This window comes from Sus scrofa, chromosome 6, assembly GCF_000003025.6.
Source record: "Sus scrofa isolate TJ Tabasco breed Duroc chromosome 6, Sscrofa11.1, whole genome shotgun sequence".
NCBI classification, from domain to species: domain Eukaryota; kingdom Metazoa; phylum Chordata; class Mammalia; order Artiodactyla; family Suidae; genus Sus; species Sus scrofa.
This window is the reverse complement of record NC_010448.4, coordinates 107,829,944-107,845,241: the sequence shown is the minus strand read 5'-3', so window position 1 is coordinate 107,845,241 and position 15,298 is coordinate 107,829,944. Positions and strand designations below refer to the sequence as shown.

The window sequence follows — 15,298 nt, the reverse complement described above, 5'->3', positions numbered from 1 at the left end:
AGGAGACAAAGCTGGCATAGCAGAAAGATAATTGGAACATCTAAAGTAGAAAATCTGATAAGTAGCCCAGAAAATATGTTCATAAATATAAAATATATAATATGCACATGGAGTATGTATAGAATATATATATTTCATATAGTAAGATTTGATGTCAGAAGACAATAGCGGGAAAAAACCATCTAAGAATGTAATACCCAGCCAAATTGCCATTTATGTATAAAGGTAACAGGAAGTTATTCCTAAATATTCAAGAACTCAGTGAATATAGGACATATGAAACTTCATTAAAAAAAACAATATTTTATGAAATACTGGTAATCAAAGAATACATTTAAAATAATAGAACTCGGGAATGAAAAAGACAAGGTAAAAGAACAGACAGTTATTACCGAATTCCTTTACCTATTAACCTATTAACAACCATAAGAATTATAGCTGTGGAAGCTAATGTAAATGTTATAAACCTTGAAAGTATAAAAATAATAACTAAGTAAAATGAGGATGTGGGAGGAAATGAAACTTATTGATTTTCCTTTCTTGCTTAGGAAGGAGTTAATTGATACTGCCTTTGTTAAACATGTAGCTTAATCACCATTTAATGATTTAAACTGCTTGTATTTTACATTTTTTCCACAACCTTAGAGAGAGATTTTAGGAAATAATAGATTTTATGGTGATAAAAAAAGCTAGCTAAAGTTCAGTGATTATTTTAGTGCACTTCTGTTTCTTTTTCTTCTTTTAAAATCAGTGATAGTTAGATTTAATACTTCTTTATGAAAATGTAGCATGTATACGGTGATTCTATTTTAATAAATTGTAGTCTGTCTGCTTATATAGCTATCATTTATCAATCTAATTTACATACCTATGTGTATTTATGCATACAGATTTACATACAGATTTGCATACAGATACCTAGAGTGATCACCACATAATGAAAAAAATTATTTTTGGATTTTGGGATGATTATTTTACTTTCTTCTTTATACTTTTATATTACATAAATTACTAAGCATTACTTTAACATTTGCCATATGCTTATTCTGAAAAATTAAGAATTTGGAGTTCCTGTCATGTTCAGTGATAATGAACCTGCCTAGTATCCATGAGGACGAGGGTTTGATCCCTGGCCTCTCTCAGTGGGTTAAGGATCTGGCCTTGTGGTGAGCTGTGGTGTAGGTAGCAGATGCAGCTCAGATCTGGCATTGCTGTGTCTGTGGCATAGGCAGGAAGCTGCAGCTCCAATTCAACCCCTAGTCTGGGAACTTCCATATGCTATGGGTGTGTCCCTAAAAAATAAAAAAATAATTAAGAATTTATAGGAAAGTGCAATAAAGAAAAAAAACACCTATAATTTACCACTCAGAAATAATTATGACTTTGTTACATGTCCTTCTAGACTTTTTCCTGAATATATACACATGGTCATACATATACATTATTTTTTATACATTATATTTTTAAAAAACAAATTGAGATCATACTGTTCACACTATTTATTGATGGACTCATTTAGCATACTGTGGACATCTTTTAATGTCAAGAATGTAGGTCCACACTCTTAAGTATTATTTCATTGTATGTTTATTCCATAATTTATTTTACCAATCTTCTAAGGAGAGATATTTAGAATGCTTGATAGTTTTCAAGCACATTTATTTATTTATTTAGGTTCCTAAAAATAGAATTTCTGGGTTTAAATCTATAACTTTTGGTGGGGAGAGGAGAAACAAATTCTTTGTTTGTGTGTGTAACCATGCATCAAGCCGTGTGCTGTACACACCTTTCCACTAAAGAGAGTGAGGGTGCATCTCTTAGGTTCTGAGAGTACATTTGAAGAAATGTCCAGCTACAAGTGTGAATTGTCTTTGATTTTCATATTTGTCTTAAAAGTTTATGCTGATTTTCACACTTATTTTTTTAAATAAATGTAAATGTCATATCTTATGTCTCTAGATCTTTGAGTAAATTTGATGGTCCAGGAAAGTGTGTTAAAAATATCCTCTTGTTTGCGTAGCATCCATTACACTGCCCTATTTTTGGTTTAAAAAGCACATAAAAGGGATAAATCAACAAAAGCTAATTGTTAAAAAAGGAACAACTATCAACCAAGCATTGTGCTAGGTTATTTTGGGGCATTACAAAGAAGTTGAGAATATAGTCCTGCCTTTGAATCGCCTCCAATTTATTTGTTTTCTTTTAACAAGTCATCAAAGAATTATGCTTAACCTGGTAACAGACTGGGCTAAGAAGGTCTGCAATGAATATTCTTGACAGGATGGAAAGTCCCTACCAGTGTTTGTTACAGACTTCCTGGGACTTGCTAATGCATTTGTTTTGAACTCCAAGGCATCATCAGCATCTGTAGCATTCTGGAGTCTTGGGAATGATGAAGATACGAGATTTTAGGCTTTCACACTTGGGCCAATACAGTACAGGAAATGTAAATGAATAGATTCTATGTTAAGGAGGACATCCAATTCAGTAAACTTTTTGATCCACGTGATCCTAAACACAAAGTTAAGGAGAGTGAGGAAGATGTCAGTAGGAAAGTCTCTTAACAGAGATTTGAAGGTCACATTCAGAACCCATTCTGGCTGTTGCTGTTTAACTTCTGTTTCCATCCCCTTTTCCTTATAGTGACCCTGATGCCTGAAGAGTCCCAAGAACAAACAAGTAGATGTATGCTCTGGATAACGAATCAAAGCTTTAACTTGTATGTAGCATTCTACAGTTACTAAAACAACTAAGACATTACCTTTAGTTTTAAGAAGACCTTTAGCATCAAGAATTGTTATAGAAAAATGTTTGCTTGTCAACCTTGAGCAAAACCAGAGGTTTTTGTTTTGTTTGTTTGTTTTCATCTTCTGGGCTGGGCTGGGTCTCCCTATAACTTAGTCCCATGTTCCCCATTGTACTCCTTAGGTTTCTCTGTCAGGAGCCTCTGGCGGGGAAGCTGCCCTGAGTCTGTCCTTTTCTGTCCTGACTCTATGCTGAGATCCCTGATCTTAGTGCCCTTGCTCAATGGGCTTCTGTGTTCTCCCAGGACAATTCTGTTGTTTCTTGTGGCCCAGATACTCTTCATTCTTCAGGAAGGAGGCAGTTGTCCCCTTGCTCTGACCTGAAGCCTTGTGAGATCATCAGCATGACTCTTTCTCACTCATGTTCCCACCAAGGTGGAAGAACCAGATGTCCTGATTCTGAAATGTCTTTCCCCAGGTTATCATTCAAGACTGAGTAGAAGAACTGGTAGTGCAAAGGCCAAGGCACAGTCACACTGATGTGCAAGAAATTATGCTATCTTTATTTATTTGAATAGAATGCATCATACCTTGGCTTATTAAATACTATTGCTATTGTTTCATTCATAAATGGCTCTTTATTTTATTTATGCTTTTAATAGTATAATGGACAATGAATCTACTACCCACTCAAGAATTAATACATCCAATCAATTATCTACCTGTGAATTTTTTTTCTGCTTACTTTTAAATTTCTCCTTTGATTTATAACAATATGACCATTGCCAATTATAAGGTGAAGCTGATATTTTTACCTAAATATAATCTAGTTAAACAAAAATTCCTCCAGATGCCACATTTCGAGGGGTAGCCGTTTATAAAGAGAGTCTCATAAGTTATATATATAATGGAGATCTAAAGACTTGGTGTGGAAATTCCAGAGGTGGGGCTAAGAATTGGAATAGTTACTATGTTGACCTTACTTTGTAGGGGCACATCAGTGTGGTATTGCAAAGATGCTGCCTGACATGGTGCCAGCATCTATAAAGGACACAGACAGTAAAAGCTGGTGTGTGTGTTTAGTTGTATAAATAAGCGAGTTATTTGAGGGTGAGAGATGCTTTTAACATTTACAAATTAGAACTATTTTCTCCTTTAATCTAATTCAGAGGAAGTATGACTCACAGGAATCTTCCTTTATGTTTCGTATTGACACTGAATTATGTGCTGGTTGGTGAGCTGCTAGTCTTTGAATAATTAACTCAGACCAGACTTTCTTTTTTCTTAAAGTTTCTGATCATATTAGACAGATTGATAAAGGAGCCCTTTAGTTTAGTGATTTAGGTGTTTGTCGATCTGGACCAACAGAGGAATTCCGGCCCCCTGCCCCCCGGCCCCCTCAGCTGGCTGTAGTCTTAAATTCTTGCCTGGATCTAGAATGAAAATTTTGCCTTCTTCTACAAAGCATTTCTCCATATTGTCACTCCTCCAGGACTGGTGACTTTCCAGTTTAGAATATTTCACTTAGGCTCAGATTTTCTTGAAAATAAAAATTACATGGCAGTTTCTGCAAAATTATAGCTGAATCCTGTCCTTGGCAAAGTAGGTGAATTAAAAATAATTTTGGGGCAAAAAAGGCCCATGATCATTCTTAACTGAAAGCATTATTTTCCCTTTATATTTTCATGAAGTCCAATTACTAATAATTGAGACTTACTCCTCTGAATTTATTCTTATAACAACAGCTATTCAAAGAGAGAGATCAGTTAGCCTCACTGGAAAAAGCATCCCAGCTCAGATCGGGCCATTAGCACCACCTAGTGTATGACACATGCACAAAAACAGAAAGTCAAACTCCAGGACAAAACATCCAGGTAAGTTCTTTGGGGAAACTATAGGTAGGGCCATCTGGGACAAACTCCATTGGGATGCATACTTTCAGCTTTAATATTTTTTTTTAATAAAGTTGAAAACAGGGGCCATAAGAGGATGTGTCACAAAGAAAAGAGCACCTAGATCATGTGGAAGAAACTATGTAGGGAGACTGGGGAAGGGAATTAGCATTTGTTGAACAACTGCTATGTTCCTGGCTGTGTGCTCTGCTTTTCTTCTTGAGGGAGTGGAATTGGGGTTTTTTCTCTCACTAAAACTTCTTTGATGCAAATGAGTGATTCAATGGGTTGATATTATTACCCGACTCCAGGACTTTTCTAGAACCTGCAAAGTCACTGTTAGGGGACAAGTCTGTATGGGTCTCTTGCATATTTAGTGACCAGAGGCACTGACAGTCTTTTGTTCCGGATTATGTTCTCAAGGATGATTTACTTATTTATTTATTTATTGTCTGTGCTTGCGGCATATGAAAGGTCCCAGGCCAGGGATTGAACCCATGCCACAGCTGTGACAATGCTGGATCCTTAACCACTAGTGGGCTAGGGAACTCCTCAAGGGTGTTTTATAGTGAATGGTCTTGGAAAATAGAGACAGTGTATGCAGAGCAGAGGTTTGCCTTTGTCCAGTGTAATAAAAATAATGTCTCCTCCTGGAGAAAAGGTTGGGAAGCTTTGCTTGCAGCTTTTATAAGATTTGGGTTCCCTAAGCCAAGCATTGCTCAGCTGTGACGCAAACCAACAGTATGCACAGCATCCACCGGGGCATTCCCCCTGTGCTGCTGTGGAACCTGGGGAGTAAGGGAAACCAATGCTACTGCTCTGGCTTGAGTGCTAAAGTCCTTTTCTCTGATCCAGGATTTTTTTTTTTTCCTTTTAGGGCCGCACCCTTGGCATATGGAAGTTCCCAGCCTAGGGGTAAAGTTGGAGCTGTAGCTGCCGGCCACAGCCACAGCCACGCTGGATCTGTAACCCGCTGAGCAAGGCCAGGGATTGAACTCGCCACCTCATGATTCCTAGTCAGATTCATTTCTGTTGCACCATGACGGGAACTCCTGATCCAGGAATCTTGTATCTTCTAGCAGCACCCGTGAAACTGAGTAGCCGAACTTGTTAGCACCTAAGTAGGGTGAAATCTCAAACGCTGCAGTTCTTGGCTGTCACCCTACTGAGTGAGCGCCCAATTGCTAGATGCCTGGCTTCTGTGGTTCAATAGTGCCTGCCCTCCCCACCTTCCAGAAGGAGGGATCCCAGTTCACCATGCCCTTGCTCTAACTATAGTCTTGCCTCATTTTAAGAAAAATCAGATATGAAGAATAATTCAAATATTAAAATTAACCAGCAGATGAATAGGCACATAATATATAACATTTGTATTACACTTCACAGAGCACATGTATAATTATATAACACTGGAATTTCAGGATCTGATTTTTTAATAGGTTTTAATTAACTGTTAATAGCATGATGAATTTCCAGGACCCAGTAGAAGTGTTTATTACATTTAGCATAGAAAATCCCCCAGGTTGAAGGCATTTCTACAGAACCAGGTTTTTCTAAAATAATTTTTCTTATTCCTAGAAACTTGAAAACTGCTCTCGAACTTTAGAATTACAGTGTAGGAATGGGTTCAGTTTCTGTGTGTGTGTGTGTGTGTGTGTGTGTGTGCATTTGTTAAAATGCAAATTATTCAGTTTCTAATTCACTGAATCAAGGCTGGGATTCAGAATTCTACATTTTCAAAATGTAACCTCAGGATAGGTTCTGATGCTGGCATCTTAGGAACCACCTTCTGAGAACTGTCTCTGGAAACATAAGATTCCTAAGGTAAATGAATGACTTAAGATATGCAAATGATTTTTTCAACTGTGGCTTCTGATCATAAGAGTTATTTTTAACAGGTTGCTAATAGCCTTTGTTGTAAGAATACGTGAGTGCCACTTGAGTGTAGGACTGCTTGTGAAGGATTATAAACAGTGGCTGAACTAGATATGTTTCAGTGACCAGAGCCATATCAGTGACAATGCTGGATCAGTGCTCACTGACCACCAGGGAACTCCCTATATTTTCTTTTTATGTATCAGGAAATACTTATGAGCTCTGGCTATGTACAGCGGTATGCCTATTGCTTGAGATGGCTTCATTTTCACATCCATTGCCTTCTTTCCTCATTGTTTCCAATTCTTGTAACTGGATTTTTATGAATAAGGATTGAAACTTCAGAGGCCATGGATTTAGTCTTTTTTTATCTTACTCAAGAACATTTCATTGGGCACTCGTGCAACTCCATAGTGTAGGTAAAAGACTCATTTTATCCTTATATTACAGCTGTGAAAATTATCCAGCAAAGATGTTAAATGAATTATAAGAATCACACAAGGAGGGAATGATTGAACTAATGCTTGAATCTCAATTTTCTGACTTCCACCCACCGCTCTTAGCTATTGGCAATACTACCTACCATATGAATTCTGCAGGGATCCTGTTACATTTTGATATAATTTGATTCTGATGAAAAGCAATTTACATGTACATTTCCAGGACAAAGAATTCCTTATTGTCTAAGCATGGTACACCTGTGCAGCAAAGAAAAACACTAACAATGTCATAAAATACCCCAAAGGAAAAGACAGGGTTCTGTTTTCAAAATGAAGTGATGTCTGCAATAAGCAGAACCAAACCTCATTACAGAACGTCATGTTCTGTCCCCAAGACCTGCACACTGAATTATCTTGCCAGTCTTCAAAACGTCTGATGAGAGAGGGGAATGGAAAAGGCTGTGCAAAGCAGACTCAGAATGTGGACACACTGCCATGTTAATTCTGAAGGGGACTTAGGGACCACACCTTGGTTGCTTGTTCCCAAGTACCATGCCAACCATTGCTCTGGATTTCCTGCCTTTCCCAGAGACTTCTCTGGATTTTGTATTTTTCAGGGCACCCAGACCCTGTCTGGCTTTCAATAAATGTTCAGGAACAACAATAACACAGAAGTGACTGTTTATTCAGATGGAAATTAACATGGATGAGATAACATTCTGGATTTCTGTTTCCCACTCATGTGATTGTGGTTTAAGCAACAAGAGAGAGAATGGATTTAATACACATTCCTATCACTGATAGAGATTGGCACTACTTACCTTGGGATGGGTTCTTTACTGTTTTCAAAATGCTCCCACATGTATCATCCTCCTTAACTAACCAAACACCTATGAAGTGAGCTGCACATATATCTATATTATGTAACAAATGGAGCTCAAAGAGATGAACTGACTTGTCTAATGTTGCAGTTATTTAGCTTGTCTGATTTTGAACCTGGTTCTTGACTCATCTTTAATTTTTCATTCACTTAACCACAAAGTCTGAGATTCTCCTCTAGCCAGAAAGTGAACATCATCTTAGAACTCTGGACTCTGCAATGTGGTGCGGTGGCCAGAATATCCTGGGCTTAATTCCAAGTTCTGCTTACCACCTGCCTTAGTTCAGTTGTTTATAACCTACCTAAGTCTCAGTTTCCATATTAGTCAGGACTTCCAGTGACTTGTCACAGAAGCTTAGTTTAAACTAGCTTAGATCCTGGGAGGGACTCGCTATTGATATTGTTGGAAAGGCAGGGGTGTAACAGAGCACCACAGGAACCAAGCTCTTATTGCAACTGGGACTCCTCTCTTTCTTCTCATGGGTCCCTGTTAAATTCCTTCCCACTGCAGTTCTGCCTCTCTGTGCTATATATGCCCGTGGCTGAGGTGCTGACATGTGTACAGCCTTGTGGTGGGAGGAAGGGGCCCTTCACCCCAGTACAATTCAGAACAACCTAGGAAAAAGTTTCCTCCTTCTGGTCATGTCACCCTAAGACTGGCCGGAAATGTAAGCTACTGTAATGGCCCAGCTTGGATCAGTGGCCCTGGAGCTCACTGGCCCTGGGTGCTACATTGGCTCCACTTAAACCGCATGCCTTGGGTGGGGAGGAGCAGTTTACTAAAAGAAGGGGGAGGCTGTTACTAGGTGAAGAGGAAAGGGGTTGTGGCAGATAAAATCAATAGATGTGTCCTATGGGCTTTTAATCTGTTAGAAAAGAATAACAATGCCGGCTTTTCTCGGTTCTTTGGTGAGGATTATGAATGCACTGGAAACTACCACATCTATATCATCAGTCCTGATACCTTTCTGAAGTTCTTGTTCCTTCTTTCTAAAAGAATAATGTCAAAAATCCTTCACGTGGCACCAAGACTCCTTTTATTTGCCCTTTGCCTTGCCTCTTTAGCCTCATCTCTTTCTACTCCCTTCTGAACTCCGTATTCTGATCTTATTAAACCATCTTGAAAACAGCATGCTCTCTCTTATCTCCAGACCTTAAAAAGTGCCTAGCATGTAGTTGGTTACGCTTTAATATATGTTGAATTAATTAGCGAATAAATTAATCAGTAATAGTCTGGCCTGTAGCAAGTGCTCTCTATATAGACGTTATTATTTTTCATTTTGTCTGCAAACTGCCAACCCCATTGTCACATTCCATCTTGATTCAACTAAAGGCTAGAATCCTTTTGTGCCAAAACACTTATTCTCAAGGTAGAGGTCATCCTGGGTAGGCAGTGGGTTGTTGGGATCAGCAAGATCAATGGTCAGTGATCATAACCAGTCATGGACACAGACTTATGGAGACACCTTCCTGGGGTGCCTCAATGCTGCTGTAATCTCCTTTCTGTCTGTAGAAACTGCATGTGTCACCTTGGAGGGGAGAAAGCTTCTCTAATCTTCTTTCCCTAGTGTATAGACAGACACAATTATTAGGCAAAATAACTGTTACCTTGGTAGGCAGAGTAGCTAGCTCTGGGATTGAGGGGGGATGATGTGTTTGTTTGTTTGTTTTTCTTGCTTCTTTAGGGCCGTACTTGTGGCATATGGAGATTCCCAGGTTAGGGGTCCAGTCAGAGCTATAGCTGCCAGCCTCTACCACAGCCACAGCAACATCAGATCTGAGCCACGTCTGCTACCTACACCACAGCCCATGGCAATGCCAGATCCTTAACTCACTGAGCAAGGCCAGGGATCGAACCTGCGACCTCATGGTTTCTCCTCAGATTCATTTCCACTGAGCCACGACGGGAACTCCTGATGTGGCTTTTTATTTTATTTTATTGTATTTTTAATTTTTTGTTATTATTATTATTATTTTATAGTTATTTCCCCAATACAATTTTTTTTCCTACTGTACAGCATGGTGTCCCAGTTACATGTACATGTACACATTCTATTCTGATGTGGCTTTTTGATGGAGGAAAAGGTCAGACACATGTTAGCATGGCCTGATTAGCAGAGGGCGAGGAAAAATGATCAGAGAAGGGTGAGCTGAGGGAAGCCCTTGGCTTACCTGATGTGAGGGGCTGCATCAGAGAGGCCAGGCCAGGGATGTGCAGAGTCTTAGCACTGAGAGGAGGGTGTGGGATACATGCTAGATTGGTGAAGGTCTAGACTATGGGAGAGGGAAGCATCATGCTGGCTATGAAAGAGCACTGGGTGAGGAGACTTGGGTTCCAGGCCTGGATCTGCCTGAACTACTAGCTGTGTTCCTTTGCTTGGGTCACATTTTTCTCTGAGCTTTGTCCAGAGCACATTGAGAAATTACTCAGTGAACTGAATCAGCTTCATGACAGTAAAGTGTAACATGATTTTTAAAGCTATAACATACAATTGTATAGTTAGCACTCATCAATTAAAAGTATAACTATTGAACTTTCCAGAATTCATTTTTATGGGACTTTATCTTACAACTTTGCTGTTAGGAAGCACAGATATGCTCCGAAATAAATCTGTTTTGTCATTTAAAAAGTCATTGGAAAGTTGACTAAGTTCAAAGAAATTAGATCATTTTATCAGGTCTAGTTTCCATTTTTTAAAAAGAAATGTACAATGAGCTTTATGTTTTTATTATCATGTAAAAGACTTTCTAAAAGAATTCTGTATCTTGGAAATTTTATTTTTATGACCTAAGTATAATTATTTTGGAGATCAAGCCAAATTACTTAAAATTTTTTTTAAGAAAGTCTTTTTTGTCAATATTAAGGCTCATTGCTTATTATTTACTACAAGATTGGATTTCTTAATCATAAGAGGAAGGTGAGTGTGATGAATCTAGCAAATTTTTTCTTAGAAAGAAAAAGTCACAGCTCCTGTAAGACAGGGGCCTCCATTTCACAACTAAATCTATTTTTTGTTTCTAATTGGCAAAGTACTGAACTAAATCCCCACAAGATCTGATTACAGCAAGTTCTTGGACAAATGCTTATCTCTAATTAATAGTGTTTTCATCCACACTAACTATGTGGTTATATGACACAGCTTTGCAAATTGTATCATACCCTGGTAAAACTGAACTGATTTAATGCATTGATTTCCCCAATGAATTTGGGGATAGTCCCAAAGATAGAAGCCAGAGTTAGCTGATGTTATTTGGGAAAATGATTTTTACGGTCAATCCAGGAACATGTCATCAGATTTCTTACACAGATTTTGTTCCTGGGAGATGGAAACTGATCCCTTTCTGTGATTAACCTTTGGCTTTAAAAGTTCTTGCAATTCTGTGTCTGTTCATGGACAAAAAAGGGGGTGAGGTGTCAAAATCTCTGCAGTTATTCTGATCACCTCTGCTCCTCTAGGACCAAAACAGACATAGCTAAGTTTACATTTTATGTTGGTTTGTTTTTCCTCCTTAAGTTTCTGTTTTACTGAAACAGGTCATTTTATGTCCTTTGGAACCGAAGAACTTGTATGATGGCTGAATGAGTTCACAAGCCCCTTGTTCACTGAACTCTGTGGGTACCCAGTTCTGAGGCCCATGGCAACCCCCTGGCTGTCCCAGCATACCAGTGTTTGCAGCTGTAGCAAGACCTGTAGTCTAGGAGACTACTGAGCTAGGAGAGCATTTTGCATCAGAAACCATGGCTGGAGAGGGTCTCATTAAGCAATCCTGCCCTGTTGCTCATCTGGTTCCCTCAGCTGATTAGAGCCCAAGGAAAAGAATGTTAAGATCCTGGCTTCTTTCCTGTGAGCCTGCACTCCTAACACAATCACTGCTTCCCCACACTAGCCTGCTTTAATCTGTAGTCAGGGAATAACATTCTTCTCTTATGACCCTACTTTTACCCCAACCCCCAAGACTCCAAAATCCTGGATATTAAAATAAGGTGGGATTTAAAGTCATTTAAAAAAAAGTTTGCAGCCAAGCCATGCAGAGGTGTTTGTTCCCTCATGGGTGGTAAGCTGAAGTCTATTTTTTTTTCATTTTAAAGATCTGTCTTGGGGGCTTAATGTAAGAAATTAGGTGATCATGAATGGAAAGCAATTTGCAAACACACGTATGATTTATTTTTAAAAAATGATGAAAAGTCTCAGCAGCACCTTATAGTTGTACTGTACATCCTCATTAATATCTGTTTGTCTGAAGTCTTTTCTAATTTTGAATCTCCATTTGCAGATAAAAGGTGAGGTATAGCTACTTCCTAGAATCTGTTACGTAAACTGCACTAACAACATATTCTATTCAGAGATGTGTTTTAGAACAGCCTTTGCTGCTTTTGATGATGGGCTTATTTCATCATTAGATCTTTCCTTTTATTAGAGACCCCCTTTAAAACATGAAATAAACCTGTGTGCCTGTAATGTCTTCCTCTTTGTTGAGTAAATTAATAAAGGAATCCTTCCAAAGAAGACTAAAACCATCCTCCACCAAATTCCATGATATGCCTCGGGTTAGATTGCCTTTGGCTCCATCAGGGCATTTATAATCCCCAGAGGGATCTCTTGAAATTTAGTAAATGCCTCCTGGAGCTGAACTTTGGCGGCGGGTGGATGGGGTGGGAGTACTTCTCTGCAGTTTGTTCAGCTTGGACAGTGCCAGGAATCCAAAGGGCTTTGCTTTCCAAGCAGACAAATAGCTCAGTTTGCAGACCCCAGAGGATCAGGAGGAGAAAGTCACCCATGGCCCAGAGGAAAAGCAGGACATTTAAGAAGGCCAGAACCACTCCTCTTCTCTTCATCCTTTTATCTCATTCCAGGACCATAATTCTCCATCTTGGATCGCCTCACTCTATACCGACATTTGGTAGAGATTTTGGCCAAAGTACTCATTAAACCTGAAGGAACCCCAAGGGGAAACACAGTTTTGTGTCTCCCTCTGGTGGATGATTATAGTCATCCACATACAACTCTACCAAATTAAGGGGTGGGTTTCCGAAACAAATACACAAAGACTATGTGTTGTACACAGTAAAAATATTTTAAGATACTATCACTGGGCATTGCCATTTTCTCTACAGTAATTAAAATTCTTGAATTACATATTCACCTCTATAATGTGTTTTATTTCAAAGAATTCACTCTCACTTTGAAAAGTCTGACTTAATAGCTCCTTCTAACTAAACAGCCTAAAGAGAGCCCCCCCCCACCCCCACCCGGTAGATGGAAGAAATAAACAGTTTATCCATCTCTATTTCTATTGGAATAGAGAAGATCCAAAGCATGGAAGATTTAGCTTCTGTCATTTGCAATTAGCCACTGGGCAATCCTGCCCTGCCCCCGCCCCGCCCCGCCCCGCCACTCACCTTAACACTTAGGCAGAGGAGGTTTAACTTGAGTGTTAGTGTTTATGCTGGCAGGTCTCTTGTAGGAAGCACTCACTCCAGTGGCATCCTCTGGAGCCCTATTCCCTAGGCAGTCCCATGCTCTTGGACTCAGATGCCCAGTCAGTAGCCCTCTAAATCACTCCCTTTGAAAGTGGATACTGAGGAATTCCCACTGCCTTCTTCAGGTCTGAGCATGGCTCATTTTCTTCTGCCATTAGGTTCCTCTTCTCTTCCTCAAGCTCAGACCCCACTCGGAATGCTCTGGACACAGGTAGTTTGAGCAATACCCCTTCTCTCCCAGTGAACATTCTTCCCTTTGCTGGATTCACAGGCTGCTGCTAATTTGTTTCCACATATTTTGCTCTTTTGACATTTGCAAGGTTAACTGTCGTTCCAGTACTTAAAAAAAATTTTCGCTTTAAACAGATCATTGCTCTAGTCTACCTAGAACTAGTACTTATCTCTTGTGTAGGTTTAAATAAATGTCCTTTCTTGGTTAGCTCCCTGACTAGAATCTGATGCCATTTAAAAATTTAATTTTTTGTCTTTCTCTTTAGGGACGTATTTGCGCCATATGGAGGTTCCCAGGCTAGGGGTCGAATCGGAGCTGTAGCTGTGGGCCTACACCACAGCTGCAGAAACATGAGATCTGAGCCGAGTCTGCAACCTACACCACAGCTCACCGCAATGTCAGATATTTAACCCATTGAGCAAGGCCAGGGATCAAACCCATAACCTCATGGCTCCTAGTTGGATTCATTTTCAATGAGCCACGATGGGAAATCCTAAAAATTTAATTTTTAAACTAACACATGGAAGGACTGACTTTTGTGGGAGAGTGTACAGTTCTGGAAGTTTTAACATGTATGAATTTGTGCAACAACAACCATAGCAGGATACAGAACAGTTTTATCACTCAAAATACTGCCTTAAGGTGACTCTTTGTTGTTATCTCCCCCTCTTCCCCTGGCCCCTGAAACCACTAATCTGTTCTTATTTCCTGTGGTTTTGCCTTTTCCACAATATCATATAAATGGAAGCATATGGTATGTAACTTTTTGAGATTGGCTTCTTTTCACTGAGCACAGTGTCTTTGATATTCATTCTTGTGGTTGTACGTAGCTGCTATAGATGGAAAGTTTCTCTCAAAAGTCATGTTTTGGAGGCCTAATGTGATAGTATTTGGAGGTGGGGCCTCGGGAAGTAATTAGGTTTAGACGAGGTCATGAGGGTGGAGCACCCATGATGGGATTAGTGCCCTTAATGAAGAGGAAGGGATATCAGAACTCCCTTGCTTTGCCTCATGAGGTTGTCCTTCACCAAGAACTAAATCTGTTAGCATCTTAACCTTCAATTTCCCAGCAGAAACTGGTAGAGAGAAATGCCTGTTGTTAAATCTACCCAGTCTGTGGTATTTTGTTATAGCAGCTTCAGCTGACTAAGTATCAATGGTTGGTCCCTTTTTGCTGCTGACTAGTGTTCCAATGGATGGATAGACTACAGTTTGTTTATCCAGGTACCCACTGAAGTACATTTCAATTGTTTCCAGATTTAGCGATTACGAATAGAGCTACTATAAACATTTGTGTACGGTTGTGGAGTGAATACAATTTTTATTTCTCTAGGGGAAATAACTAGGAGTGGCATTAATGGGTTGTATGATAAGTATACATTAAATTTGATAGGAAACTGCCAAATGGTTTTCCAGAGTGGCAGATATCATTTTGAATTCCCACTGGTAACATATGAGAGGGCCAGTTGTTCCATCTAGTACTCGGTTTTGTATGATTTTTAAATTACAGTAATCCTGGTAGGTGTGTAGTGGTATCTTATCATGGTTTTAATTTGTATATCTCTAATGGCTAATGATGTTAAGCATCTTTTCATGTGCTTATTTGTCATTGTATATCCTCTTGAGTATCTGTTGAATTCTTTTGCCCATTTAAATTTTTTTTTCTTACTGTTAAGTTTTGAGTGTTCTTTCTATGTTCTGGATACCAGTTCTTTAATGGATATGTGATTCTCAAGTATTTTCTCCCAGTCTA

At 39.2% G+C, this 15,298-nt stretch overlaps 1 long non-coding RNA gene across 5 annotated transcripts in view; it reads left to right on the top strand.

Annotated features, from left to right (window-relative positions):
* LOC106510680 overlaps positions 1-15,298 on the top strand; it is a 337,456-nt gene that overhangs the window by 94,215 nt on the left and 227,943 nt on the right. The window contains exon 3 of one of the 5 annotated variants that reach the window (XR_002345452.1): positions 2,644-5,053. The exons of the other annotated variants lie outside the window; for them this stretch is intronic. This is a non-coding gene — a long non-coding RNA (uncharacterized LOC106510680). Of the gene's footprint in view, positions 1-2,643; positions 5,054-15,298 lie in introns of those variants that run through there. 5 annotated transcript variants of the gene reach the window in all.